Raw genomic sequence first — 27,801 nt, 5'->3', positions numbered from 1 at the left:
CACTATACGCCCTCGCTCAAAGTCCGTCAACTGCACAATCGGTTCACGTCCACGCTGTCGCGGCATGCTACCAGTGTTAAAGACTGCGATGGAGCTCCGTATGCGACGGCAAACTGGCTGACACTGACGGCGGCGGTTCACAAATGCTGCGCAGCTAGCACCATTCGACGGCCAACACCGCGGTTCCTGGTGTGTCCGCTGTGCCGTGCGTGTGATCATTGCTTGTACAGCCCTCTCGCAGTGTCCGGAGCAAGTATGGTGGGTCTGCCACACCGGTGTCAATGTGTTCTTTTTTCAATTTCCAGGAGTGTATATTAAAAGTAACGATATTTCAGTCTACTGAAGCAGTGAAAGAAAAAGCTCTACGCGTCGTTAAGGAGCTCAAAGAGAAAGCCTTCCAGCACTGTTTCCATCAATGGAAAATTCGCATGGAGAGTGATAGGAATAGAGGCGGCGAGTATACTGTGGGTGACTAAGTAGACTAGTTTTTGAAATAAAATGTATTACATCAACAATCTCGTTGTTTTATAGCCATACCTATACCGGGGAGGGGGAAAGCAATAACGGCCAGCATTGCTTTTGTGCACTACTTGTGACACGAGGCGTGCGTGCCTCTGTATGAAATATAATCAGTTCGTACCACTGCGTTCTTCTCTCGTACATTCCTTCGTTGTTGTCTTGACTTCTGCTGCGAACAGTCGTTTCTGTCTGTGATTATTACAAGTTGAGTTATTTCATATTTCTTCCGCCTGTGTGTAGTTGGCACACAAAGTGGGCCGCGAGCCCGCTCGCGTAATGAATGGAGGCGCACCCGCTCGAGGGTTAATACCGCGACTGTGTTCTCGTCTTCTCTGTCTGCAGTGGAATGAATGGTGAATATCTTTGCGCTCTGTCTAGAAGTGCTGTTTTCTGCAAAACTACGAATTGTGTTCTGTAGTGACAGTGACATTCACCTTATATCCTCCAAAGGTTTTTACTCCCAGTGGGTAGAATAAAGCCTGCTAGAAGTTTGGCCTCAGTTGCGCACTGCTTAGCATTGATCTACAAACTCAGCTCCTAGTGTAACAATGTGTTAAAGCAAGATGTTTTTCTCATAGCTCTGTCATCGAAAATTGTTATTACACTACTGGCCATTAACATTGCTACACCACGAAGATGACGTGCTACAGACGAGAAATTTAACCGACAGGAAGAAGATGCTGTGATATGTAAATGATTAGCTTTTCAGAGCATTCACACAAGGTTGGCGCCGGTGGCGACACCTACAACGTGCTGACATGAGGGAAGTTTCCAACCGATTTCTCATATACCAACAGTAGTTGGCCGGCGTTGCCTGATGAAACGTTGTTGTGATGCCTCGGGTAAGGAGGAGAAATGCGTACTATCACGTTTCCGACTTTGATAAAGGTCGGATTGTAGCCTATCGCCATTGCGGCTTATCGTATCGCGACATTGCTGCTCGCGTTGGTCGAGATCCAATGACTGTTAGCAGAATATGCAATCGGTGGGTTCAGGAGGGTAACACGGACCGCCGTGCTGCATCCCAACGGCCTAGTATCACTAGCAGTCGAGATGACAGGTATCTTATCCGCATGGCTGTAACGGATCGTCACAATACGCCAGCCACTACTCTTGATGAACTGTGGTATCGTGTTGAAGCTGCATGGGCAGCTGTACCTGTACACGCCATCCAAGCTCTGTTTGACTCAGTGCCCAGGCGTATCAAGGCCGTTATTACGGCCAGATGTGGTTTTTCTGGGTATTGATTTCTCAGGATCTATGCACCCAAATTGCGTGAAAATTTAATCACATGTCAGTACTAGTATAATATATTTGTCCAATGAATCTGAATTTCTTCTTGGTGTAGCAATTTAAATGGTCAGTGGTATAGTTCAAGTCTGAGATTCAGATATAATTTAAGTCGGATGTGCCTGCCGTGATGTATAATCTAACCCTAGGTCTCTGTCTGTTTTAGAAGCCCGTTTATTACTGTTTTCTCTAGCGTTATTAGTGCAGAGCCTGGAGGTACTTTTGGGTGGCACCAACGCCAACCAAAAATAAAAACATTGGAAGTAACCCAGTGAGAGCCAACCAGTGCCAGAACAAGGAAGGTTGTTGTGCACACTCCGTTTGTATTTTTGATAGCAAGTGTATTTCAGCTTTATGAATTGTTTTATTGACGTTGTGATTCTTCGTATGATTTTCTTAGGCTTCTCTGGTTAAAGTCATTTTATGAAAGTTTCTGGCTTGAAGTATTCGTCCTTTAGCTGTCACAGCCGAATTTTCTTTTATTATGTCACTGCCTACTACTATAATCTGGATAAAGAAATTCAGTATCTCAGTTCCTCAAAACTTGTGGGGGTTGTAGCCCGTGTTTATGTTAACTGCTTTTGTGGGTAGAAGTCTGTTAACTGTGTCACGGTTTCGGCAGGTGCCCGGTAAAATTTTGTAAAATTCTTGCTCAACTGTAATTAAGGGCAGTTCCCTTCCAGCTTCAGAGTTGCTTGCTGCTACGAATATTTGACGATCTCCTTTAGAATATTATTTGATTGATCCTGTGGGTCTGTACCTGTGTTAGTGTTAATTGTTCATGTGGGCAGAAAGCCGCTTTGTCCAACAATTTGGAACAGCTGCCCGGTGAAAGTTTGTTATTTTTAAAAGATGTTGTTCAGGTATTGGATTATGATTCTGATTACTGAAAGGGCATGGCCCGTCAAAGATTTCTGAATTCTAAGTTAAATGTTTGAGGGAAGAGACCAGGTAACTTAGTTTAAAGCTTATTTTTACGTTACTCAAATTCTAAATGGTCTCGAGCCTCTTAAGATTTTAAAATTTTAATTTAAAAAAATGGAAGAGGAAGAGTATTTTTTCTTTTTAATTCTTTAAGAAATTTAAGGTATTGCAAATAATGTATCTATTGAAGTACTAACGAATGAAAAAACTAGTACATAATAATTTTTGTGTTAGTGCTTTATTTTACATAAAAGTATAGTGGCTTTCCATTTAAGTATCTTTGTATTGAAGCAAATCTGTTACCATCAGTTTCAGTAAGCACAGAAATGTCATAAGCGTTGATGACATTTATCACATACCACACGCGGCTGGCACACGTCTTGATGCAGAACGCTCTTGTTCCAATTTAGCGGCATGCAAATCACATATATGATCTGGATATTAATATCAGATTTGTCAATCGGATGTTGAATCTTAATAATACTGTGGCAACAGCAGCCTATTCCTCTATAGCACTGTACATTTAGTGTGGCGTAACTTTTTCCTTAGACATAGCTTGATGCTCTCTGTGCAGTGTCATTTATTCCAGGGCAGTCATTTTGCGTAACTTTAACTACAATAGAAATGTGTACTAAAAGCTGCTTTAATCACCGGTACACTCTTCTTTTATGGTGTCTCTCTCTACACAGGTGACAACTAAAATAATTCAGCATTAACGAATTCATCTCAAAACTCTACCATTTATAGCGTACAGTATCTAATGCTCTGGAGGACGTTGATATAGTTTTCTTATGGATACAGAAGGCTTTGTTCATGACACTATACAATGATCAACCTCATATAAATAAGTTGCAGCTTATACACGTTACCAAGGGATCCTGGAATAGCTCACACAATACATCCATCCAGTCGTCTAGGCACACTTTAACACATACCTATAACACACTGCAGTCAGTCAGCAATAGACATGATCATGAGAAAGTTTGGAAGGTAGGAGACGAGGTACTGGCAGAAATAAAAGTTGTGAGGACGGGACATGAGTCGTGTTTGGGTAGCTCAGTTGGCAGAGCACTTGCCCGCGAAAGGCAAAGGTCCCGATTTCGAGTCTCGGTCCGGCACACAGTTTTAATCTGCCAGGAAGTTTCATATCAGCGCACACTCCGCTGCAGAGTGAAAATCTCATTCTGGAATGATCATGAGAACTTTGATACACCACCTAAAGAAACAATTCCAATGTACTGAGTGCTTAAAATATCAGCATAACCTGTTGGCTTGACTAGCCTGTATTTCTCGCAATACCCTACACCTGTTTTTAAAACCGTGAGTCATAGAGAGCTTGTTGATATACAAACATAGTCAGACGCTATGGGCAAGCAAATATTCTCACATATAGCTGCAGCAACAACTGAAAAAAGCTCCATCTGACAAGCAAACGTAGATTCCGTGATGACATGTTCATGTCACTGGAAGTATCGCCTGCATGGGCCTCAAGAGCTAATAACAGTCATTTGTACTCACAATAAATCAGTAGTCGATCGGATAACTTACTGAGTGTCCAGCGCTTAGGAAGAAAGATTTTTTGTGGGATTGCTCGTCGCTTTTTTCTCCCGAAACCTCTTTGACTGTTAAGAGGTATGGTGATAATGTACTTCTCGCGCAGAACCACATACGGCATGTTGTTTGATTGCCAAGAATTCCCCTCCACAGACAATCGATGAATTCCAAAGGAACTTGCATTTCATTTTGGTTGGTGCGCAAAACAGTGTGGTTGTTTCTTCTGCTTTCATTGTACAGTAGGCAATGTACTAATAGAAGCTGGATATAACTTTGGCATACTGGTCAACGGAGAATCACCACCAGCGCAATATGGACTCATCTGGTCTGGTACTGGAAATGGTTCTGAATGGTATATACTGTTATTCCACCTGAGTCCCAAGTCTTCTTGAAGGGCTTGAAGAAAGTGAAGTGGGTTATGGACTTGTTACCAGAATGCGATGTGCGGTGTGTTGAGGATGCGGCATGCCCTCTTTCCCTGTGATCCCACTGGAAATGTGTGCTGACAAATACGGACCAGTGACTGCTGAGTTAAATGTGAAATTCTTGGAACCTGGTGGTGTGATCGCTGCTCAACAGATTTCTCATATGATGAAGTACAACAACTGTCGTCCAGTGCTCTCTTACTCCAACACTAGCGGCACCTTTGGCTCTGCGGTCGCGCACAGTCAGCGATCCACATTAAAAGCCTTTCAGAGGCATTCATCGTTTATAGTATACTAGTTTCATTTTAATTTATTAATATCCTTATCTTATTCTGGTGCCACATACAAGTGTGCCCCAGTATACACCTTTCAAAGAGTAGTATGCAAGTAAGTCTTATCACTGTCATTGCATTTGTGTGTGTCTGTGTATATGCACGCAATGGCACTAACAAAAGTTATAATAAACTGATTTTTTACAAGCTGCAGTGTTTGTTTCATTCCATCATGCGTTTTACAATTGTGTTAATAAGACGCAGGAAATGTGCTAAAGAGAGACTGCGTAACTTCATTTGCCAATGTACACATAATGTCACTCGTTACCTCTGTGGTGCCATAACAGATGAACATTAATATGATATCTGTGCAATGCTGTGTGTAAAGGAAACCAATGTCCCCATGCTGCTAGCCTCAGCATAATATTACTGCAAGTAATTTAACAGCATGTAGATCTCAATGTGTGAATTTCAGTTAGACTGTATGCTTGTCTGCACTAGCGATTTAGTAGGAGTAGCGTAATTTCTACTTCAGGCATTCACGTGACTTATTATCGTCTCAGTAATGGGAACAAGTGCCAGCTCCAGAATTTAAAAAAAAAAATGGGTGTTCAAAGCAGTTAATTGAGACATTGTGCTACTGTGTTGTCTTTACGTTATCTTACTGTGTAAGAGTTGATTCAGTAAGTTTAGGCTTTCCAACATTAGAAATTCCATAGGAGGGAGGAAGGGGGGTGCACTTTAGCGACCAATTCTAGTTCAGTTACTGAAGGCACAATGATTACACTGGTTAAAATTGTATTTTAACACTTGATTGCACTTCACAACTATTATGCTGTGATCTATTGTTGTGTGATGTTAATGTATATATATCTAATGCATATGTTGTTTTTTTATTTACAGTTCACATCTCGAATGAAATTTACTAAGTTCTTGTTTTTCTTTGTCCGATGAAGATGCTGATGAAGAAATCCTAGCACATAAGTTGAATGATAATCTAATAGTTTTGTGTAACACATGAAGCACCCTATTAGTGATAATACATGTCTGTGAATGGCCTAATAGGATCTTTTTCTAATATTACAGTGCTAGATGGGACATTGCCATCGAAGGTTTAGTGTTGGTAGATGTAGCTGATGCTGATGAAGAGAATGATGAGCTAATCACAAAGGATATAGTACACACACACACACACACACACACACACACACACACACACACACAGAGAGAGAGAGAGAGAGAGAGAGAGAAAGAGAGAGAGAGAGAGAGAGAGAGAGAGAGAGAAGTATGTACTTGACAACAACATTGTCTTTTACTTCATATCACAATTTTCGCTCTGAGGGTACCCTACAAACTAGGAGTTGCAATGACTGAGTTTGAAAGTATCAAAATATATGACATACATGGTTATATCTTTTAATTTTATTGTCTTAGAAGGTTATCAGTGTCATGTAGACCATTACTAATATCAAATAGGTATAATGGTATATAGTTTCTATAAGTCAGTGTCAGCTTTTTATGCAACAACATATGTTCAGCACACACAGAAGCAGGCAACTCCATCCTTACTGCGTATCCAAGATTCGAATTTTGCCTCTAGTGGTATCTGACATGGCATCTATTGTTATTATTACACCATCACAAGTGTGGTACTGTGTGCTTAACATTAGTTGTGTTTATGGGTGGGTACACCCTGTAGTAACATGTTTTACTACCATTAACAGCAAAGCTTTCCTGTACTTAGAGATATCTTTGGTTTAATAGTTGACACATAATCTTGTACTTTATAAATTGCTAGTGTGTTTCTTGCTACTAATAGCTCAGAATTTAGTTCGTGAGATGTCAGATAGTCAAGTGCTAGTATGTAGGTTCTTACTTTATAAACAGCAAGCGTATATGTGGCTATTGATTGGCTTGAAAGCAAAAATATTAAAATAATGCAATTTGTATGTGACATAATTGTTTACATAGTGACGATTTTACAATCACTTCTAGTGTGGAGAAAAATATGCAAACAAAACATCATATATAGGTTGTGAATAGATACTTGTGGGATGCTGTTGCTGCCGTGGTGTGTTCAGGTACAGCAAAAGATCAGAGGGATCCTACTGCAGCTGTTGTGGTATGTGGAACACCTCCATGTCTGATCCAGTAGTATTTTTGGTGGTGCTCTTATAATGACAGACACTAATTTTTTGAAAGGTTCCTCATAAAAATTGTAAATGTTTTAAACTGCATTTAGGGCACCTTTAAAGTGACTGAGGCTTTTTTTAGTAATATCGATACGTTTTTCTTTTATCACATGGTGTTCATTTCAGTTAAATGTATCAGTTAATATATCTCAAGACGACTGAAATGACTACACATACCTATTTGATGGAACTTTCTCAGATTAGTGTAGAGTGATATTCATTTAATCAGCACATTACATTATTGCTCCATATGTCATGTGATTAAAGGTTGTTTCTAGCACAGTAGTCAACAGTCTACAGAATATACATAAGGAGGTTCATGGTGAAATTCTCATTTGTGGTTGAAATTAGCATGTACATGTCTAAGTTGTATACACATGAGTAACACATGATTAGTGACACAGTGACACAGTAGTCAACAGTCTACAGAATATACATAAGGAGGTTCATGGTGAAATTCTCATTTGTGGTTGAAATTAGCATGTACATGTCTAAGTTGTATACACATGAGTAACACATGATTAGTGACACTGTTTCTTATTTTAATGCATATCATCAATAGTCTGCCTGTGATGATGTAGATATCACATGCATGAGTGATGATGAAGCTATAGGAGGATGGGGAAATGTGAGTAAATGAAGATAATTGAAAAAATGCTTTACGTATGTTTTGCAAGTCATATATTGCTGTGGCATGATTTCCCTTTTTTACAGCAATCACCTTCACTCAACAATTTGAGGAACGGACTGGTGGCACAATAAACAGCCCTTTCTGTGCTGGATTTTTATTATCAATGCTAAAAGTCAGTGCTAGTCGTGGGCTGATTGCCTTGAGGGCGATAGGGCTACTGATGTTGTAGTTATACATTGATGAGAATCAGGGAGGCTGCTGCATGCAGGTGTTGCTGCTGTAGGGCAGTAACATCAATTATCACAATAGTTTAGCACTTATCTCTGTGCATATGATATGCTCCCTGATTTAGCTCATCAATTTCTGTGTGTATGATATCCTTCCAGATTTAACTCATCTTCTTCTTCATCAGTATCAGCCCCATCCACTGACATTAAACTTTCGACACTGATATCATCAATCCCATCTAGAACCATAATGTAAGAAAATAAAAAACTGAAAAACAGTACAGTGTGGCACACACTGTTAGGAAACTTGCTGGTGGAATGAAATAGTCTGCCTCAATAGCACAGCTTCTAACAAATCCATTCGCTGGGTAAATGTTATCACTGAGAAATCATATGTCTGCTGTGTTATTTCACATATCCACTCACTTTATTGAACTATTCCCATGTTTAATTTTGGTAATATTCCATTATTTATAATGATGTTAATACACACACTTATCAGTCATTTCGATGTTAATTTATAGTGTGTGATGTGAATATTATTACAGTTTGAAGTAAGCTGAGAGAATTTTTAAAATCTGCTGTACAGCATATTGATCCTAGATCTGCTTTTCCCTTTTGCTCACAGCATAACACCTGTCAAACCACTCAGTCAACTTAGTTGTGTCTGTGTCAGTGACACTATGTACGCTTCTCTCGGTTTTTAATTGCTTACACAACCAATCCTTTTGTTGAAGGTGAGGTTTTAGGTCTGTCATTGTCGGTACAGTACATTGTCTTATGTTTCCTTTTCTTTGTTGTCGGTTTTATTTTTACACCTTCTAAAAGAGTACAGCAATCTATATCTACATGGTTACTCTGCAATTCACACTTAAATGCCTGGCAGAGGGTTCATCGAACCATAAAGGAAAGGAAATTTATGGCTTTGGGTGTTAAGATAGAGGTGCTGAAAAGACTTGTCAAAGAAGAAACAATAAAAAAATACCATGTCGACGAAGTTATTGTTGATGATTGGCGAAGATATTTGTTTAAGGTTAACAGTTTTCTTCGAAGAAATATTCCGAAGATTCTCTTAACCGAAAAACCATAAAGAACTCGCAGTTTGAAAAAACAAGTGAGGTGTTGTTCATGTGGTTTAGGCAAAGACAGAAGGAGCTCCAATCTCTGGCACAATCTAGCAGGAGAAAACCTTGTTTCTCAAAACTCAGCTACAGGAGGGAGACGACAGTTTCGCCGCTAGTGTGGACTGGCTCGACGAATGGATGAATATTTTTGGAATGCGTCAATTAGACGTATGAGGAGAAAATCTCTCTGGTGACTCTGAGGATGTTTCAGAATTTATTGTAAAGTTTCAGAAAGTCATAATTGAAGAAAATTTATCTAATGAACAAATTTACAGATGCGACGAAACTGATTTAAATTTGAGACTATTGCCAGTAGAAGCATTCAAGAACGTAACCATGTCAGCTCTTCCGCTTATCTACACACATCAATATAACGCTTAGGTGAATTGGGAAACCTTTAGGAACTGGTTTTTTAAATTATTTGTACAAGAGCGCACAAATATTTTAAAAGGAGAAGGATCGCCATGAAAAGCTATTTTGACAATGGCTAGCGCGTTCTCACATCCAACTGTAGAAGAATTGCAGTCCGGCGAGATCCGAGCCTTGTGTTTCCCGTCAAACGTTATCTGTGTGATTCAGCCAATGGATCAAGGCATTCTGGAATGTCTGAAGAAAAAATATTGTTGGCGATTGCTGCAATCAGTCTTGCATTCGGAAGAAGATGAGAGCATTATAGGAGCCTTAAGGAAAGTCACTGTGAAGGACGTTGTGTACTGGATCGGTGACTCTTGGAGCGAGATAAAGTCAGGTACAGTTTTGTAAGTCATGGACAAAATTCTTTAGCAAAATAGGCTTAGCAATTGGAGACTTCTATGATGTGATTTTAATCAGAAAGTTGCCAGATTGTGAAGAAGCAAAAAATGTGGAAATAACTCAGTGATGAAATTCAGACGAACAGTTAGAAGTTACAGACTCTTTTGTAATCGGCATGTTAACATCCCACCACGGTGTGAGAGTGATGACGTTGACAGGCCGAGACTGTACCGATGATGGGTCAAACCGATGGCTACATTCCAGCTGAAGCCACCATGTGCCACCTGGTGCTTAAAACAACATCAGACGACACCCATGTCATCAGACAGTGGCATGGTATTGCTGCATTGAAACGTTGCAGCACCAAGCAAAAGACACCCCACCATTATTTCATGAAGTAAATTGTTACCAGACTTAAGTTCAAACTTTTATTCTGTCATTGTATATTCCTATGTGAACACTTCTTTTTAATAAAGTTCATATTTTGAAGCTTGTGTTCTTTTCGACATCGTTTTATTTCTTTTTCTCACATAAACTTCATGTTCTGAGTTTTCAGCAGTTCTACACATCATAATTAAAGTTAGTTAAAATGATTGCTCTGTAGTAAACAACGCCGTACAGATGATATGAAGCTACAGTTCCAGTTAAATTCCCCCACACATGTCTAAACCACATAGCATAACTTTCTATGTAAATAATGTATATAGTGATGAGTATTCAGGATTTTAGTTCTGCTGTTGTGCAGTTACCCATCATACTGTGATGCAGTTACTCCACTGTCAAAGACTGCCTATTATTTTGTGGTGCTGGGCATTGAAGCTGTGGTATACATTAGAGATGAAATTGTCACGTTAAAAACACTGTATTTCATTTTTGACTAGGGTTGTTTCACTTACATGCATTTTAACAAAAAAATTATAATTCTATCATTGTTGTACTTCGTCATATGAGAAATCTCAAGACTGGCAATCACACCACCACTGTTCCAACAACTTCATGTTTAACTCGGCGGCAGTCACTGGTTCATGTTTGTCAACACACATTTTCAGTTGGAGCACAGGGGTTAGGGCACCCCTCGTCGTCAGTAGTATACACAACACATTCTGGTATTAAGTCCATAACCCACTTTACTTTTTCCAAGCCCTTCACGATGATGCGGGCCTCAGGTGGAATAACAGTGTATACCGTTCAGCGCCATCTCCAATAGCACACCAGTTGAGTCTGCACTGTGCTGGTGGTGATTCTCCATTAACCATTTTGCCAAAGTTACATCCAACTACTAGTAGGGCGTCGCCCACTCTATAATGGAACCACCAGAATTAACAAAGCTACTTTGCACACCAATAAATATCTGATATGCAAGTTCCTTCGGAATTCATCGATTGTCTGTGGTGGAGAATTCTTGGCAATCAAAGAGCATGTTGTACATGGTTGAGCGAGAAGTACCATCCTCTTACCATTCAAAGAGGTTTCTGGAAAAAAAAGGCGATGAGTAAACACACAAAAAATTATTGCTACGTAAGTACTGGACATTCAGTAAAATGTTTGACCGACTACTGATTTGTTGTGACTATAAATGTGTGTAATAAAGTCTAGTTATGCCGGCGACACTTCCAGTCACATGAACATGACATCATGCATTCTACATTGTCTTATCAGCGTGGGATGCGATCATTGGCTGCTGCGCTTGTCATGATAATGTTTGCTTGCCCATTAAGATCAATGTTAATATAGCAACAGGCTTTCTGCTACATATGATTTTAAAAACACGTGTACGTTACCACAAGAAATGAATGCCATCTAAGCCAACGGGTAGTGCTGATGTGTTTAAGCACTTAATATGTTGCAAGTGTTTCTTGGGACAGGTACTGAAGTTCTTCTGTTAATGACCAGAGCAGACTGAGTGCAATGCACTATAAGTATTCATTAAGGCGTGGATGGATAGCTGGTGTGTGTCATTCCTGGATCCCAAATGAATATGTGTTACTACCTCCAGGAGGTGGCGCGTTGCGTAGTCTTTCTCCAGAATTTTCTCACGAGATCTCTGATCTTTTTGAGCTATTGTATAAATGATTTCTGTATTTGATTACATGATGTACTCTATATCAGCTGCGAATTATTCATGTCAGCTCTGCCATTATTCTTGTATCCGGTATCATGAACACAGCCTCCTATGTCCATCTAAATACTTGATCAACGTAGAGTTTTAAGGCGAATTAATGCTGATTTATTTCAATTATGTCGCTGGCGTGAAGAGATATGATAAAAGAAGTATGTACTGGTGACAAAAGCAGCTTTTAAGATATGTTTATATTAAAATTAAAGTTCGTTAAAAATAATTGCTCTGCGATAAATGACGCTGCTCAGTTGGCATCAGGCTATGGTTTCAATGACTTGTGGGAGGAACTTGATAAGTATCCCGTGTTGTACAGTGTAGAGAAGGATAGGCGGATAGTGTGTCTCATGCTGCTGTGTATCCTATCTTGTGACATACTGTTAAAAATGTCCACTGTTTATTGACTATTAACCACGTGTATTGTACTGTGCGAAATGTAAGTTAGTAAAGGTGGCATGTTGCGTAACCACCAGTGGCACCTGTGAAATGTCTTCAAGTTTTCTGTGGGTGCAATGCATTTCAAGAGGTAGTGCACAGAAGGCTTTCCAATCCAAGCAATAGATTTGTTTCTCATAAAAATGTCCTGATGCTTATTGTTTATGTGATTTGCATGTCACTAAATTCGAATGATAATACACTGTATCAAGATGTGTGCTGGCCACATGTGGTATCTGACACACACCATCAAGGCTAGTGACATCTCTGCATCTGTGTTGCACAGCTGATGAGTTGACTGGCAGTCAGGAATGCAGTATAACACGAAATTCATATAGTTTAGAGCTGGGGAGCTGTGACAATCTGGTGCTGTACCATCTCTCTCTACATTAATTTATCAGCGTGCATAAGATGTGGTGCTGACGCATATGTGAATGCAGGACGCGCATAATTCCAGGATTTCCTGAGGGGGAAAGGACGTTTTTCTTACCCATCTGTAAAATCTTCTATAGTGAGTATCTCAGCTAGTGGTGGGTGTGCCACGTGACTTACAGACAATGCACATGATGGTAGAGCACATAATGGTAGATTCAGTATCCCTAATCATCTTAAAGACAGCCTTACAATTACTCAAAATATGTTATCTTAACATCAGCCAGCTAATTCTACCATGTTTTTACCCTTCCTTTTGAACTATTCTAGGCCGGCCTTTGTGGCCGAGCGGTTTTATGCGCTTCAGTCTGGAACCGCGCAACCGCTACGGTCGCAGGTTCGAATCCTGCCTGGGGCATGTTTGTGTGTGATGTCCTTAGGTTAGTTCGGTTAAAATAGTTCTAAGTTATAGGGCACTGATGACCTCATATGTTAAGTCCCACAGTGCTCAAGAGCCATTTGAACTATTCCACCACTGTTTATTGCTAGTCACACAAGGGCGACAAGAGGACATGCTAACTTTTTATTTGTGCACTTGTATTGCAAGAGTACAATACATTCTTTCATGTTTGCGTTGAGTAAATGGTGTGGTTATAGATCGGAGATTAACGCACAAAAAAGTAGATCAACCATATGATGCAATACTTGTTTTCCATATTTTTTTTTCCTCGCTGATTCTGCAGAGAACCTCATCTTTCCGCACCTCATCAGTCCACCTAATATTCAACAGTCTTCTATAGCACCACCTCTAAGATGTTTTAATTCTCTTCTGCTGTGGTCCACAGTCCATGTTCCACTACCATGTGCATTCTCAGAAATTTCTCCCACAAATTAAGGCCTATGTTTGACGCCACTAGATTCCTCTTGGCCAGGAAGGGCCTTTTTGACATTGGTAGTCTGCTTCTTGTGCCCTTCTAGCTCCGTCCATTGATGGTTATTTTACTTCCTAGTTAGCAGGATTTCTTAAATTCGTCTACTTCTCATCCCCAATTCTAACGTTAAGTTTCTTGCTGTTCTCATCTCTACTACTAGCCATTACTTTCGTCTTACTTCAATTTACACTGTGCACATTCTGTACTCTTTCGACTGTTCGTTCCATCTGTTAATTCCACCAACAGATCCTGTAATTCTTCTCCAATTTCACTGAGAAAAGCAATGTTCTCAGTGAATTTTATCACTGATATGCTTCCACAGTTGAGTCTCTTTTTTATTTCTCTATGTAGTGCTTTGATGTATAAATTGATCAGTAGTGCTGAAAGACTACATTCCTGTCTTACACCATCTTCAATCCGAAGATTTCGTTCTTAGTTATTCATTCTACTGGCTCTTGCGCAATCCGTATATTACTCGCCTATCCCTATAGCTTACCCATATTTTTCTGATAATTTTGAACGTCTCCAGGTTTACAAATCCTATGAAGGTGTCTTGATTTTTCTTCAGTTTTGCTCCCATTATCAAGCGCAACGTGATAACTGCCTCTTTTCTTTTCCATTCTTCTGTATATTATTCTTGTCAGCAACTTGGATGCATGACATGTTGAACTCATTGTCCGATAGTTCTCGCTCCTATTTGGCTTGTCTGGCTTCGTTAATTACGTGGCTGATATTTTTCCTAAAGTCTGATGCTATATATCCAGTCCCATACATTCTACAGGCCAACGAGAACAGTCGTTTCGTTGCCATTTCCCCAAATTATTGTAGGAAAATCAATGAAATGTTATACACCCCTTCTGCCCTACATGATTTTAAGTCGTTCAAATCTTTTAAATTCAGCTTCTAATACTGGATCCTCTATCGGATCCCTATCGACTTCTGTTTCTACTTCTGACACCTCATCAAGCAAGTCCTCCACTCATAGAGGTCTTCCGTGTGCTCTTTCCACGTGTCCGCTCTCTCAACTGCATTTAACAGTGGAATTCCTAGTCCACTCTTAATGCTACCACTGTTCCCTTTAATTTCAGCGAAGGTTGTTTTGACTGTTCTATATGCTGATTCAGTCCTTCCGATAATCATTTCTTTTTCGATTTCTTCACATTTTCCTCCTGCAGTCATTTGGACTTCTTCTCTGCGTTTCCTATTTACTTCATTCCTAAGTGACCTGTATTTCTCTGTTCCTGAATTTCCCTGGACATTTTTGTACTTCCTTGTTTCGTCAATCAATGCAAGTACTTCTTCTGTTACCGACGGTTTCATCGCAGCAACCTTCCTTGTACCTATATTTCCTTTGCAGCTTTTGTGATTGCCCTTTTCATTCTCTTCAACTGAACTGCCATCTGAGCTATTCATTATCACATTATTTGTTGCCTGAGAGAAATTCAAGCATATCTCTTTATTCCCTAGTACATCCGTACTCCATTTCTTTGTACAATAATTTTTCCAGACTAGTCTCATAAACTTAAGTCCACGCTTTGTCACTACTAGATTGTGATTTGAGTCTACATCTGCTCCTGGGTACGCCTTACAATCCAGTATCTGATTTTGAAATCTCTGCCTGAACATGATGTAATCAAACTGGTATCTTTCCGTATCTTCCTCCCGTTTCCAAGTATGCTTTCACCTCTTGTGATTCTTGAACAGAATATTCGCTCTTACTGGCTGAAATTTATTGCAGACCTGAATTAGTCTTTCTCCTCTTTCATTATTACCACCAAGCCCACATCATCTTGTAAACCTTTCTCTACTTCTTCCCCTACAATCGCATTCCAGTCCCCTATTAGATCTTCACTCATATACTTCTTCTATCGCTTCATCTTATGCCTGCGACGTCGGCTTGAATGCCTGAACTTCTATTGTCGGTATTGATTTGCTTTCGATTATGATGAGAACAGCCCCATCACGGAACTGTTCACAGTAACTCACTCTCTGCCTTACCTGCCTATGCATAACGAGTTCTACTTCTGTTGTACCATTTTCTGCTGCTATTGTTATTACCCTATATTCGTCTGACCAAAATTCTTGTCTTCTTTTCGTTTCACTTCACTGACACCAGCTGTATTTAATTTGAGCCCCTGCATTCCCATTTTCAGATTTTCTAGCTTCCCTAACACGTTCAAACTTCTGACGTTCCATGTCCCTACTCGTAGAACGTTGTCCTTTCCTTGATTGTTGAGATTTTTTTCTCATGGTCACCTCCTACTTGGCAGTCCTCTCCCGAAGATCCTAATGGGGAATTAGTCCGGAATATTTTGCCAATGGACAGATAATCATGACACTGATATCTATATTCTTCTGTCGGCAACATTAGAGTCTCTTCTTACCACTCCATCGCTCACGCGATTCATGCTAAAAACAGAGTAGACAACGCAACAGACGGAAGTTTCCCGAATTCTTACTGCCTAAGTGGAGAGGACGCGAAGTGGCTTTGATGGTTTGCTAAAAGGCAGCGAGCGGAACATGAGCGAATACTAGCGAATGCGAACCGAACACGACCCAAAGCAATTCGTCTTTGCTCCCCTACCGTTTAGACCGTTCGCTGATGGTCGTTTATTTATCTTCGCTCCAGTGTAAAGCAGGCTCTGAGAGCCGCACGTCTCTCAGTGAAACTTCCTGGCAGATTGAAACTGTGTGGCGGACCGAGACCCGAACTTGGGACATTTGCCTTCCGCGGGCAAGTGCTCTAGCATCTGAGCTACAGAAGCACGACTCACGCCCGGGCTCAGTTGCTAGAGCACTTGTCCGCGAAAGGCAAAGGTCCCGAGTTGGAGTCTCGGTCGGGCACACAGTTCTGATCTGCCAGGAAGTTTCATATCAGCACACACTCCGCTGCAGAGTGAAAAATCTCATTCTTGTCACTCAGTGTTTAGATTGTATTGACTGCTACGATGGGAGTTTTCGTGGCGACATAGAAGCTCTAACGAAAAGAATGTGACCTTTTGAGCATTTCTGAACTGGATTTGTTCGTGTTGCTTTTTGGAAGAATTGTTATTTACTGGCTTCAATTTCTTTTCCACGAGAACTTAGGTTATATCTGAACGCCGTAACTTCATAACGCATGTTCATTATGATCTGATCTAAAAACTTATAGTTTACTGAAACCGTGCAAATGTTTTGTTATTACAGCCATGAAGGATGAATCTGGGAACGATATGGCGTTAAGGAGTAGGTATTTTAATTTTTAGCTGCTTAGACCTGCAGATGATGAAGATACTGAAAAATGTACGAGGTCGTGCTGAAAAGTAATGCCTCCGAATCTTTTATGTAAAAGTCTTAAGGTTTTTTAAACAAAACAAATGTTATTGACATCCTTTATTCTTCATATCTACATGTTTTCAGGCCTCTGCCGCTATAGAGCTCCGATCTGCAGCGTGTAACATGGTGGTGTGTAACATAACTGTTTCAGTATGTAAGAAACAGCGTACTATAAACGAGTTTCGAACTCGAAGAACCCTCCGCACGTGAAACACACTCTCCTTCAGGATGTCTATGCCCTGCAACAGTCGGACGCCATGGGTTCACTGACATTGATCACCCTCCATACAGTTCTTTCTTGGCTCCATCCGGCTCTCATCTGTTTACAAAACTTAAAGTACACTTTCGAGAATTTCGCTTAAGTAGTGATGAAGTGGTGAAAGCGGAGGCGAGGTTGTGGCTGTGCAAAAAAGTCATACATTCTACAGTGCCGTTACTAACAACTAGTCTCTGGGTGGGAGAAATGTGTTCGTCCCAGGATGACTATGTTGAGAAATAAATATGTAGACATGACGAACATAGAGGTAAAATGTTAATAACTTTTGTTTTATTTAAAAAGCTCTAAAAGTTTTCGCATGAGAAATTCGGAGTCATTACTTTTCAGCATGCCGTCGTGTTATGAGACACTGATAAAAGAAATAGTTCTGCATGTTCTTACAACCCTACCACAGCAAAGGTCAAAAATTAATTTTAATTGTAGTGTTGCTCACACTGTTAAATATCGCATTTTCGGGCAACAACGAAGTTATATTATGTGGCAGGTGTCATTAGAGCACAGTTAATAAAGTCATTTCATGAAATAATGGGTAAACTAGGCGCTCATCTTTTCGTGTTTCCCACGCTGGTCTCGTTGTGAACTCATGGCTCAATCGTCGAAAATCTAGGTAGTGATGATACCAAGCTCGGATGCAAAGAGGCCTAGGTGTTATTCTGCGATATTCAAAATTTTTATAGATGTGTTTCATAAACCATTCTTGAAGATTAAACTTTTGCAAGTTAGGACAATGGTGATGTAAAAAAAGTAATCACCCCTCCGAATTTAAGTTACACTTCTTTTTTATTACTTTTGTTGCAACATCACTTCACAATATAAAACATACTTGAAAATATCTTCCTCACTGTTAAAGACCAGATTTCATAAACTGACCACAATTTGCGTCTTTTCAACATGACGACCAAGACTTGACTCTCTATAACCGCTTATGCGCCCAAAATTCAGAGTTACAAGTACGTCAAACATCATAGTGACAAAATAAAGAATACACATAAGAATAATATCATTGCAATATGAAAATATCGATGTATCAAAGTACCTCTACATTAATGAAATCAAATCTGAATGTTGTCACAGAAATACGTTAACTACTTTACAGAAACACAGTAGAATATTGCTGGTATCGAGAGGTTGAGGTGAGGTGCCGTAATGGTTACGAAATTCAAGTACCATTACAATGTTAAGCGAGACGGAAATTTAATTGTGATGGCGGACTGGAATTCGATAACAGGAAAAGAAAGAGAACGAAATAGTAGTGGGAGAACATTTAAAGGAAGAAAAGAATGTCAAGGGGGGAGCCGCCTCTAGAATTTTGCAGAGCACAATATGAATACTGCAAACACTTCGTTCAAATTTCATGATAGTGGGTTTTATGCTTCGGTGACTCTTAAACAACACTTTTTCTAAAAATTTTATAACTTTTCTTGGGTAGCCTCTCGGATTTTTCCTTCCATATTTTTTTTTTGAAAAATTAGGAAATTTGGGCTCAGTAGAATAAGTCGAAAGGGCCTCCGAGATCCTAAAAAGTAGAAAAAAACCATGAACTTCACAAAATATTGCTTGTGCATGATAAATTCATTCATTGCGTAATGGAGGCAGGTAGATTACTGCAGTTTCCTTAACGGAATGCGTTCTCATTTCACAGACCACATAGGTTGGAAGGGACGACATCAGTTGCCTCCTGACAAGTAGAGAGGGCTGAACAAGCTGTATCGTTCCCTTTTACAAACCAACCTGTAAACTGCCCCCTCCCTTTCCACAGTCGTCTCATACTTGCAGCGGAACTAAGGTAGCAGTCGTAGCAGGTGCACCGTCTTCATCTTCATTTCTTTCAAATATGTTTGCTTCGATGTTGCTCTAATGAAACATTTGGAAGTGAATCGTTATCTGTTAATCAAAAGTTAATAGTTTTCTTTCTCCATTTACGGGTGTGTGAGTTAACTGTGCGTGAAAGGGCCGCACCGGATGTGCGGGTAGCGATGATACGCGCAGACTGGCCAAGCTAGGCAGTGGGAATCAAGACGGGAGGAGGATTTATGGTTAATAACGACGCATACTTAATACCCAAGTAGTTTCTTAAGACGGGGATACATGGGCTCTGCTATCAGGAGATGCAAAGAAAGGCTTCAGTCTCTTGGAAGGTCGTCAGGATTTGTGATAGGTCCACTTACGATTGTGAGCGTGATCAGAGAGAGCAAGTAGCCTTCCAGGTCCACTACAGCAAAGAATCACGTATATGACTGGCGGATGCTGACTGCCGAGTTACGTAGTATGGGGGTCCAGATCCAGACGCTTACAGTTGGCAGGATTGAATTGAGTAGGGTGAGAAGAGGATTTAAAGCTTGCACCAAATAAACATGAGTCAGCTTTTAGCTGTTTAGTTGATACAAAGAAATTATAAGTTTATAATAATTACTTTGATTTCTCATATTTTGCTTTGATGAGAACGTATTAATACGTTAAGAATAGTAATGACAAGATGCCAGTTAAATAAATCGTGTAGCTGTATGAAATGGTAAACAAATGATATCAACTAAATCTACTTAACTCATCTTAATGTGAGATATTACGTCACTTTACTAGCTACTTACTTATTTCGTATTGACAGTGTTTTATAAGCTTCAAAACGATTTACTTCAAACTAGACTAAGGAAATAAGAGGGCACAAGACTGCTCTCTGTTACATATCTAAGAACAGGCGAAGCACAGCAAAATGGAAAATTAATAACAGCAAATAGAAAACACCTTTTAATTTTCTACAAAATTATATTTATTTCGCCATGAACCAATTTTTAACTTTTTACGCCATCATATAATGACAACTGAATGTACCAGACACAGATAAAGTGACGTGCTGCTAACACAGATATTGAATATACGGTGTATACAGAAATGATTACATGTAGAGTTCTTACATAGGAAATATTTTTGTCTTGCCGAAATAGTTAAATTAACCAAAACTTGAAACAAAGTGTTTTATCTGGAGATAAATTTAGAGACTGATGACAAATAATGTTGAATATACAATTCTGTAACTAGAATTTGTAACTAAAAATTTAACAGAATGGAGATGGAAACTAAGTTTAGTCATTTAATACTAAACTGGCATTCCGTGTCAAATATTTGTCGACTCCAGTATTTCCAGTATCGTTGTCTCTCTGTTTCTCTTAAACGCCTGTAAAACTTCTACATAAAAATTTAATACTTGCTTTTTTAAACAATCTACATGTCACCGGTTTTAAACATGAACGATAAATAGTTTGGCAAGAAGAGAATAGAAGCTTTCGAAATGTGGTGTTACAGAAGAATGCTGAAGATAAGATGGATAGATCACGTAACTAATGAGGAGGTATTGAATAGGATTGGGGAGAAGAGAAGTTTGTGGCACAACTTGACTAGAAGAAGGGATCGGTTGGTAGGACATGTTTTGAGGCATCAAGGGATCACAAATTTAGCCTTGGAGGGCAGCGTGGAGGGTAAAAATCGTAGAGGGAGACCAAGAGATGAATACACTATGCAGATTCAGAAGGATGTAGGTTGCAGTAGGTACTGGGAGATGAAGAAGCTTGCACAGGACAGAGTAGCATAGAGAGATGCATCAAACCAGTCTCAGGACTGAAGACCACAACAACAACAACAATATCTGTGTAAATTGCATGTCATCTAATTTGTGTTGCGACATTCAGTTGCTATTTGAAGATGGCCAAGGAAGCCGAAAGCCGGTTCGTGACCAAATAAATACTATAATCTGTTTCCACATCCGTAACGGTCGTGTAAATAGTGGGACGACCACGATAAACACGATGAACATTACGGCAAGGCGTTACCTTGACAAGTCAGTGACTGTACAACTGAGAGCGCTTTTGAAGCAACGCGCCAGTAGAACGATGCTGTCCAGGCAGCTGATAATAAGGGAAACGATTAGGAGTGGCATCATATAGAAGATGTGCTGCATTGGCGTGTTTTCTGGTGTCAAGGATTGGGCGTCGCTACAGTTTACGCACTACTTTAAGCTATCTATTGAGCACTCGAAGGGAGCTCCAGAGGTCAGGACACTGTTCCGAGGGCCCAGAGCGGATAGTCAATAATAAACTGCTTCTCGACTTCTGGCAAAATCAATGTGTAGTTTTATCTCAATGTAATTATGGTACATATAGACACTAAATACTATTATAACAGGTCATATCACCAATTTCATTTGTATATAACCCCTCTAATGAAAATCCATGTGAGTGCGAGTAGTATTTGGGCGCCGACGGTTCCGTACGAACTTAGTTATGTATATACACTCATGCTCATAAATTAAGGATAATGCTGATACATGGTGATACAACGCTCTGGTGGGCGGTTTGCGGGTTTAAATCATCTCGGGGTATGACCATGCGGTGCGTTTGACCTGCGGTCGTCGCACGTTATGAGGGGTAGAATACTAGGGCGACTGGAGGCTGGTCAAACACAGCAGGTCGTAGCACGGGCCCTTCGTGTACCACAAAGTGTGATCTCAGGATTATGGCAACTATTCCAGCAGACAGGAAACGTGTCCAGACGCTACAGTACGGGACGTCCACAGTGTACACCACTACAAGAAGACCGATATCTCACCATCAGTGCCCGCAGACGGCCATGGAGTAGTGCAGGTAGCCTTGCTCGGGACCTTACTGCAGCCACTGGAACAGTTGTCTCCAGACACACAATCTACAGACGACTGAAAAGACACGCTGTATTCGTACGAAGACCTGCAAGGTGCATTCTACTGAACCCTGGTCACAGGAGAGCCAGTAAAGCCTGGTGTCAAGAACACAATACATGGTCATTGGAACAGTGGTCCCAGGTTATGTTGAGGGACGAGTCTAGGTATAGTCTGAACAGTGATTCTCGCCGGGTTTTCATCTGGCGTGAACCAGGAACCAGATACCAACCCCTTAATGTCCTTGAAAGGGACGTGTATGGAGGTCGTGGTTTGATGGTGTGGGATGGGATTATGATTGGTGCACGTACACACTCTACATGTCTTTGAGGGAGGAACTGTAACAGGTCAGGTGTACTGGGACGTCATTTTGCACCAGTATGTCCGCCTTTTCAGGTGTGCAGTGCGTCCCACCTTCCTCTTGGTGGATGATAAGGCACGGCTGCACCAAGCTGCCACTGTGAGGAGTACCTTGAAACAGAAGATATCAGGCGAATGGAGTGGCCTGCTTGTTCTTCAGACCTAAACCTCGTCGAGCACGTCTGGGATGCTCTCCGTCGACGTATCGCTGCACTTCTTCAAACCCCTATGACACTTCAGGAGCTCCGACATTCACTGGTGCAAGGGGAGGCTATACCCCAACAGCTGCTCGACCACCTAATCCAGAGTATGCCAATCCGTTATGCGGCCCGTGTACGTGTGCAAGGTGATAGTATCCCATACTGATGTCGGGGTACATGCGCAGGAAACAGTGGCGTTTTGTAGGACATGTATTTCGGGACGGTTTTCTCAACTTATCACCAATACCGTGAACTTACAGATCTGTGTCGTGTGAGTTCCCTACGTGCCCATGCTATTAGCGCCAGTTTTGTACATTCTGCAATTAGCCTTAATTTATTAGCATGAGCGTAGATAGTTCATCCATCCCGTGAATTGAGAATCGACGATTTTTGCCTGTTATCGGTGTCGAAACTGGCAAGAGTATATCTACCCGTTCCTGAGAAAACGGGGTCTTAACAGGACAGACAGACGGTTGGGAAACAAATGACAAAAGAAATATTTTTTTCGTGTTACGTAATTAAAAATTGGCGATTTTCGGATTTTTCCGTTGTTTTTGCTTTGAAACCTTTCTTTTTGGCAAATTTTGTGATTCTGGATCAACGGAAATTGCTTATCGTCAGATTGCATTGACTAAGAAGCTTCACGTTTTTCCTCTGCCAGTGGACCGTAGACCTCAATGCGTTGCATAAATTTCAACTTCATAGTCTATCCGTTCTGAGAAAAAAAGTTTTTAACAGTCTGACAGACACAGAAAGATGAACAACAAAGTAAAGTGTTCCGTTTCTACCAGTCGACGTGTGGAACCTTAAAAACAGACGTAGAATCGTCTTTAGTTAATTTAAAAATTATTTAATGTTGTTATCATTTTCTGCTAGGCGCCGACGGTAAAACCAGTTAACGTTAAATGATCAATTTTATCTGTATGACTTAACTGATGAAAGAGAGGGATGTTTCCCAGTGGAAATAACATAATAGCCAGAATGTTATCCTCTAGTTATCACCACATCTGAATGTAATCAGCGGCAACTCACAGGGAATCAGTTATGGCTGTGAGACAACGTAAGAAAAGCATTGATATGGTCTCTTCAGCAATGAGGCGTTGTAGGAAAGTAGGCTACATGGATACAGAAATAAAAGTCTTCCGTTCTACCATGGTAGAATACTCTCATGTCCTGTCTTTAAAGGTTACTTGCGAATCATTTGAAACTGTCAACTATTGACGTAGCATGCTGAATCTCAGAGTTCCAATTTTCAATACGACCATGGTTAGGATTTCCAGAGAAGTGCTGCAGAAGGCTTTCATCTACAGTGAGCCAATGAGCAACGTGAATGAGCATGTGATACTTATTCCTTTACAGAAGCTAGTCAGCCACATGCCTAGTTTGTTATAAAAACGGGATTCACTGTGTTAACTGGCGCGTCAAATGTTCAGACTGTTGTTTTGCCTCCCGTGGAGCTGCAAGATCAACAAACGCGGTTACTTGAAACCGGTAAGGTGCGAAAACGAAAATAAGGAAGTCGTACAAATAATACTCGACACTAAGTGTGTATGTCCTACCTCAAAAGGTGGTTCTAACATTGATGACTGCAAAGATAGAATCTACACCTTTGCTAGCTATATTTATTTACTGAGCAGTGACATACACTAAAGAGCCAAAGAAACTTTTACACCTGTTGAATATCGTATAGAGTCCCCGTGAACTCACAGAAGTGCCGCAGCACAACATGGTAAGGACTCGACTAGTGTCTGAAGTGGTGCAGGAAGGAACTGGCATCACGAATCCTGCAGGGCTGTCCATAAATCTTTAAGAGTACGAGGCGGTGGAGATCTCTTCTGAACAGCACGTTGCAAGGCATCCCAGATATGCTCAATAGTGTTCTTGTCTGGGGAGTTTTGTGACCAGCGAAAATGTTTACACTCAGAAAAATGTTCCTGGAGCCACTCTGTAGCAATTCTGGACATGTGGGGCGTCGCATTATCCTGCTGCAATTGCCCAAGTCCACCGGAATGAACAATGGACATGAATGGATGGAGGTGATGAGACAGGCTGCTTACGTACGTATCACCTGTCAGAATCGTATCTAGGCGTATTCAGAGGCGTATCTAGACGTATCAGGAGACCAATATCAGTCCAACTGCACACACCTCACATCATTACGGAGCCTTCAACATTCCCCTGCTGACATGCAGGGTCCATCCTCTCGATACAATATGAAAGGAGTCTGCTCCGTCCAGGCAGTACGTGTCCAGTCATCAACAGTCCAATGTCTGTGTTGACAGGCCCAGGCGAGGGGTAAAGCTTTGTGTCGTGCAGTCATCAAGAGTACATGAGTGGGCCTTCGACTCCGAAAGCCCATATCAATGATGCTTCGTTGAATGGTTTTCACGCTGATACTTGTTGACGGCCCAGCATTGTAATCTGCAGCAGTTTGCGGACTGATTGCACTTCTGTAACGTTGAACGATTCTCTTCAGTCGTCGTTGGTACCGTTCCGGCCGCAGTGATGTCGGAGATCTGATGTTTTACCGGATTCCTGATATTCACGGTACATTCCTGAAATGGTCGTAATGGAAAAACCGCACTCCATCGCTACCTCAGAGATGCTGTATCCCATCGCTCGCGCGCCGACTGTAACACCACTTTCAAACTCACTTAAATCTTGATAACTTACCATTGTAGCAGCAGGAACCGATCTAACAACTGCATCAGACAGCTGTTGTCTTATATAGGCGTTGCCGACCGCACCGCCATGTTCACTTATTTCTGTATTTGAATACGCATGCCTATATCAGTTTCTTCAGCGCTTCAGTGTATATCTACATACATACTCATCAAGCCACCATGGCGCATGGTGGAAGACTCACTATACCAGTTACCAGAAATTTCTTTTTCTGTTCCACTCCCAAATGGAGGGAGGGAAAAACGACTATCTATACGCTTCCAAACAAGTCCTAATGTCTTCGCGGTGCTTACGCGAAATGCAGTTTGGCGGCAGCAGCATCGCTCTCCAATCAGCTGTGCAAGTGCCGGTTCTCTAAATTTCTCAGCAATGCTTCACAAAAAGAGCGTCGTTTTTCGTCCCGGGATTCCCATTTGAGTTCACGGAGCGTCTACGTAATCCTTGCGTGTTGACTTAAGCTACCGGTAACAAATCTACCGGCTCACCCCTGAATTGCTTCGATGTCTTCCTTTAATCCGACATGGGGTGAGCATCACAAAGATTCGAGCAGTACTCGAGAACGGATCCCTCTAGTGTTCTATACTTTGCCTCTATAGACGAGCTACACTTTCATAAAATTCCCGTAATAAACCGACGTTGACGAGTCCGCTTGCCCACTACCGTCTCTACGTGCTTGTCCCGTTCCTTACTGATCTGCAACGTTACGTCTAGATATTTTATCAACGTGACTGTCAAGCCGGAGAATACTAATAGTGTAATCGAACAATACAGGATTGTATTTTCTACTCATCTGCATTAGCTTGCATTTGTCTAAAATGGTTCAAATGGCTCTGAGCACTATGTGACTCAACTGCTGAGGTCATCAGTCCCCTAGAACTTAGAACTACTTAAACCTAACTAACCTAAGGACATCACACACATCCATGCCCGAGGCAGGATTCTAACCTGCGACCGTAGCAATCGCACGGTTCCGGACTGCGCGCCTAGAACCGCGAGACCACCGCGGCCGGCGCATTTGTCTACATTTAGAGCAAGCTGCCATTTATCACACAAGCCAGAAATTTTGTCTGAGTCATCGTGTACAATCCTATAGTCACTCAACGACGGCACCACCTTGTACATCACCGCGTCATCACCCAACAGCCGTAAACTGCTGCTCATCCTTTTCGTTCGATCATTTAAATACGTAAAGAACAAAAGCCGTCCTATTGGGCTTCCCTTGAGCACTTCTGACAATACTCTTGTCTCTGATGAACACTCGCCATCGAGAATAACATTCTAGCTTCTAGAACAGAAAGAAGGTCAGCATTGGTCGTAACATTGTCATGTCTTTTTTTGCTGCAGATCTAGATTTTAGGTAACAAGACTTCTATCATCAGCAAAGATTATGCTTGTACGTGCCTGAGTTGTGCTGGAATATCTGTTTCTAATAAATGTTTTTATAATTGTGTCGAGTCTACGTGATTACCTATAATGCACTGACGGTAGCTGTACTGTCTGGATCTGCAATAAAAAGGCAGATGATATTAAGACCATTGCTGACCTTTCTGTCCCGAATTACAATACGGTCGTGGGTCACATCATACAAGTTCAAATGGTTCAAATGGCTCTGAGCACTATGGGACTTAACTTCTAAGGTCATCAGTCCCCTAGAACTTAGAACTACTTAAACCTAACTAACCTAAGGACGTCATACACATCCATGCCCGAGGCAGGATTCGAACCTGCGACCGTAGCGGTCGCGCGGTTCCAGACTGCAGAGCCTAGAACCACTCGGCCCCCAGGCCGGCCACAATCATACAAGTGGAATCGAACATGGGAATGATGGCTTTTATTACTTAAGATGTCTTCGAGCTACTCATTTATCTGCTAACGTAATCCTTATGATCGTACCTTCTTCATGTCAAATGCTTATCGGAAATCTAGGGATATGGAATTTCCCTTCATCCATGGTCCGTAGGATGTCATGTGAGGAAAGGAGATGCTGACTTTCACAAGAGCGAAGCTTTCTAAAGAGCTTCTCATAACTCCATATGAATGGGAAAGAAAAGTATTCATTAGAACACTTTTCATTTGAATAACAGCTTCTTGCACGAGGATCGACATTGGAAGGTCAGTTCTTAAATTAGTGGCATAATTTCGCTTATAATCAATGTAGAATCTGTAGGAAGATCTTTATCTAAATTGTGGCAACAGAAAGAACATTCACTAGCCATAATGCCAAGGTTAAAGCAATACCTAAATCCTAACTGATCGTTGGTCACAGCCAAAAGATTTATCTAACTGCTTAAATGGTTACTTAACATCTCTAAAGATCTGTTAAGTGGCGTAATAACATGATGAGAGACAACGTACAGTGATGGACATTCAGGGTCACAGGATCAAAATTAAAATTCTGGCAAAAGCCATGTTAATCAAAATGATAAGAAGTTATGAGAACTTGGTGTAGTCGATTTACGAACAGATTTGCATCGATAGTCTTGTACCTAAAGGGTCATCAGTTCGACTCTCTAGTAA

General features: G+C 40.9%; 1 protein-coding gene across 2 annotated transcripts in view; it reads left to right on the top strand.

Moving 5' to 3' along the window:
- Positions 1–27,801, top strand: part of LOC126282100 (thymidine phosphorylase-like) — a 188,327-nt gene that overhangs the window by 43,563 nt on the left and 116,963 nt on the right. The window contains exon 1 of one of the 2 annotated variants that reach the window (XM_049981560.1): positions 2,015–2,111. The exons of the other annotated variant lie outside the window; for it this stretch is intronic. The gene's annotated coding sequence lies outside the window, so the exon portion shown is untranslated. Of the gene's footprint in view, positions 1–2,014; positions 2,112–27,801 lie in introns of those variants that run through there. 2 annotated transcript variants of the gene reach the window in all.

This window comes from Schistocerca gregaria, chromosome 7 (assembly GCF_023897955.1).
Source record: "Schistocerca gregaria isolate iqSchGreg1 chromosome 7, iqSchGreg1.2, whole genome shotgun sequence".
Lineage (NCBI taxonomy): Eukaryota > Metazoa > Arthropoda > Insecta > Orthoptera > Acrididae > Schistocerca > Schistocerca gregaria.
The sequence above is the reverse complement of the archived record's forward strand: the minus strand, read 5'-3'. Positions and strand labels throughout refer to the sequence as shown.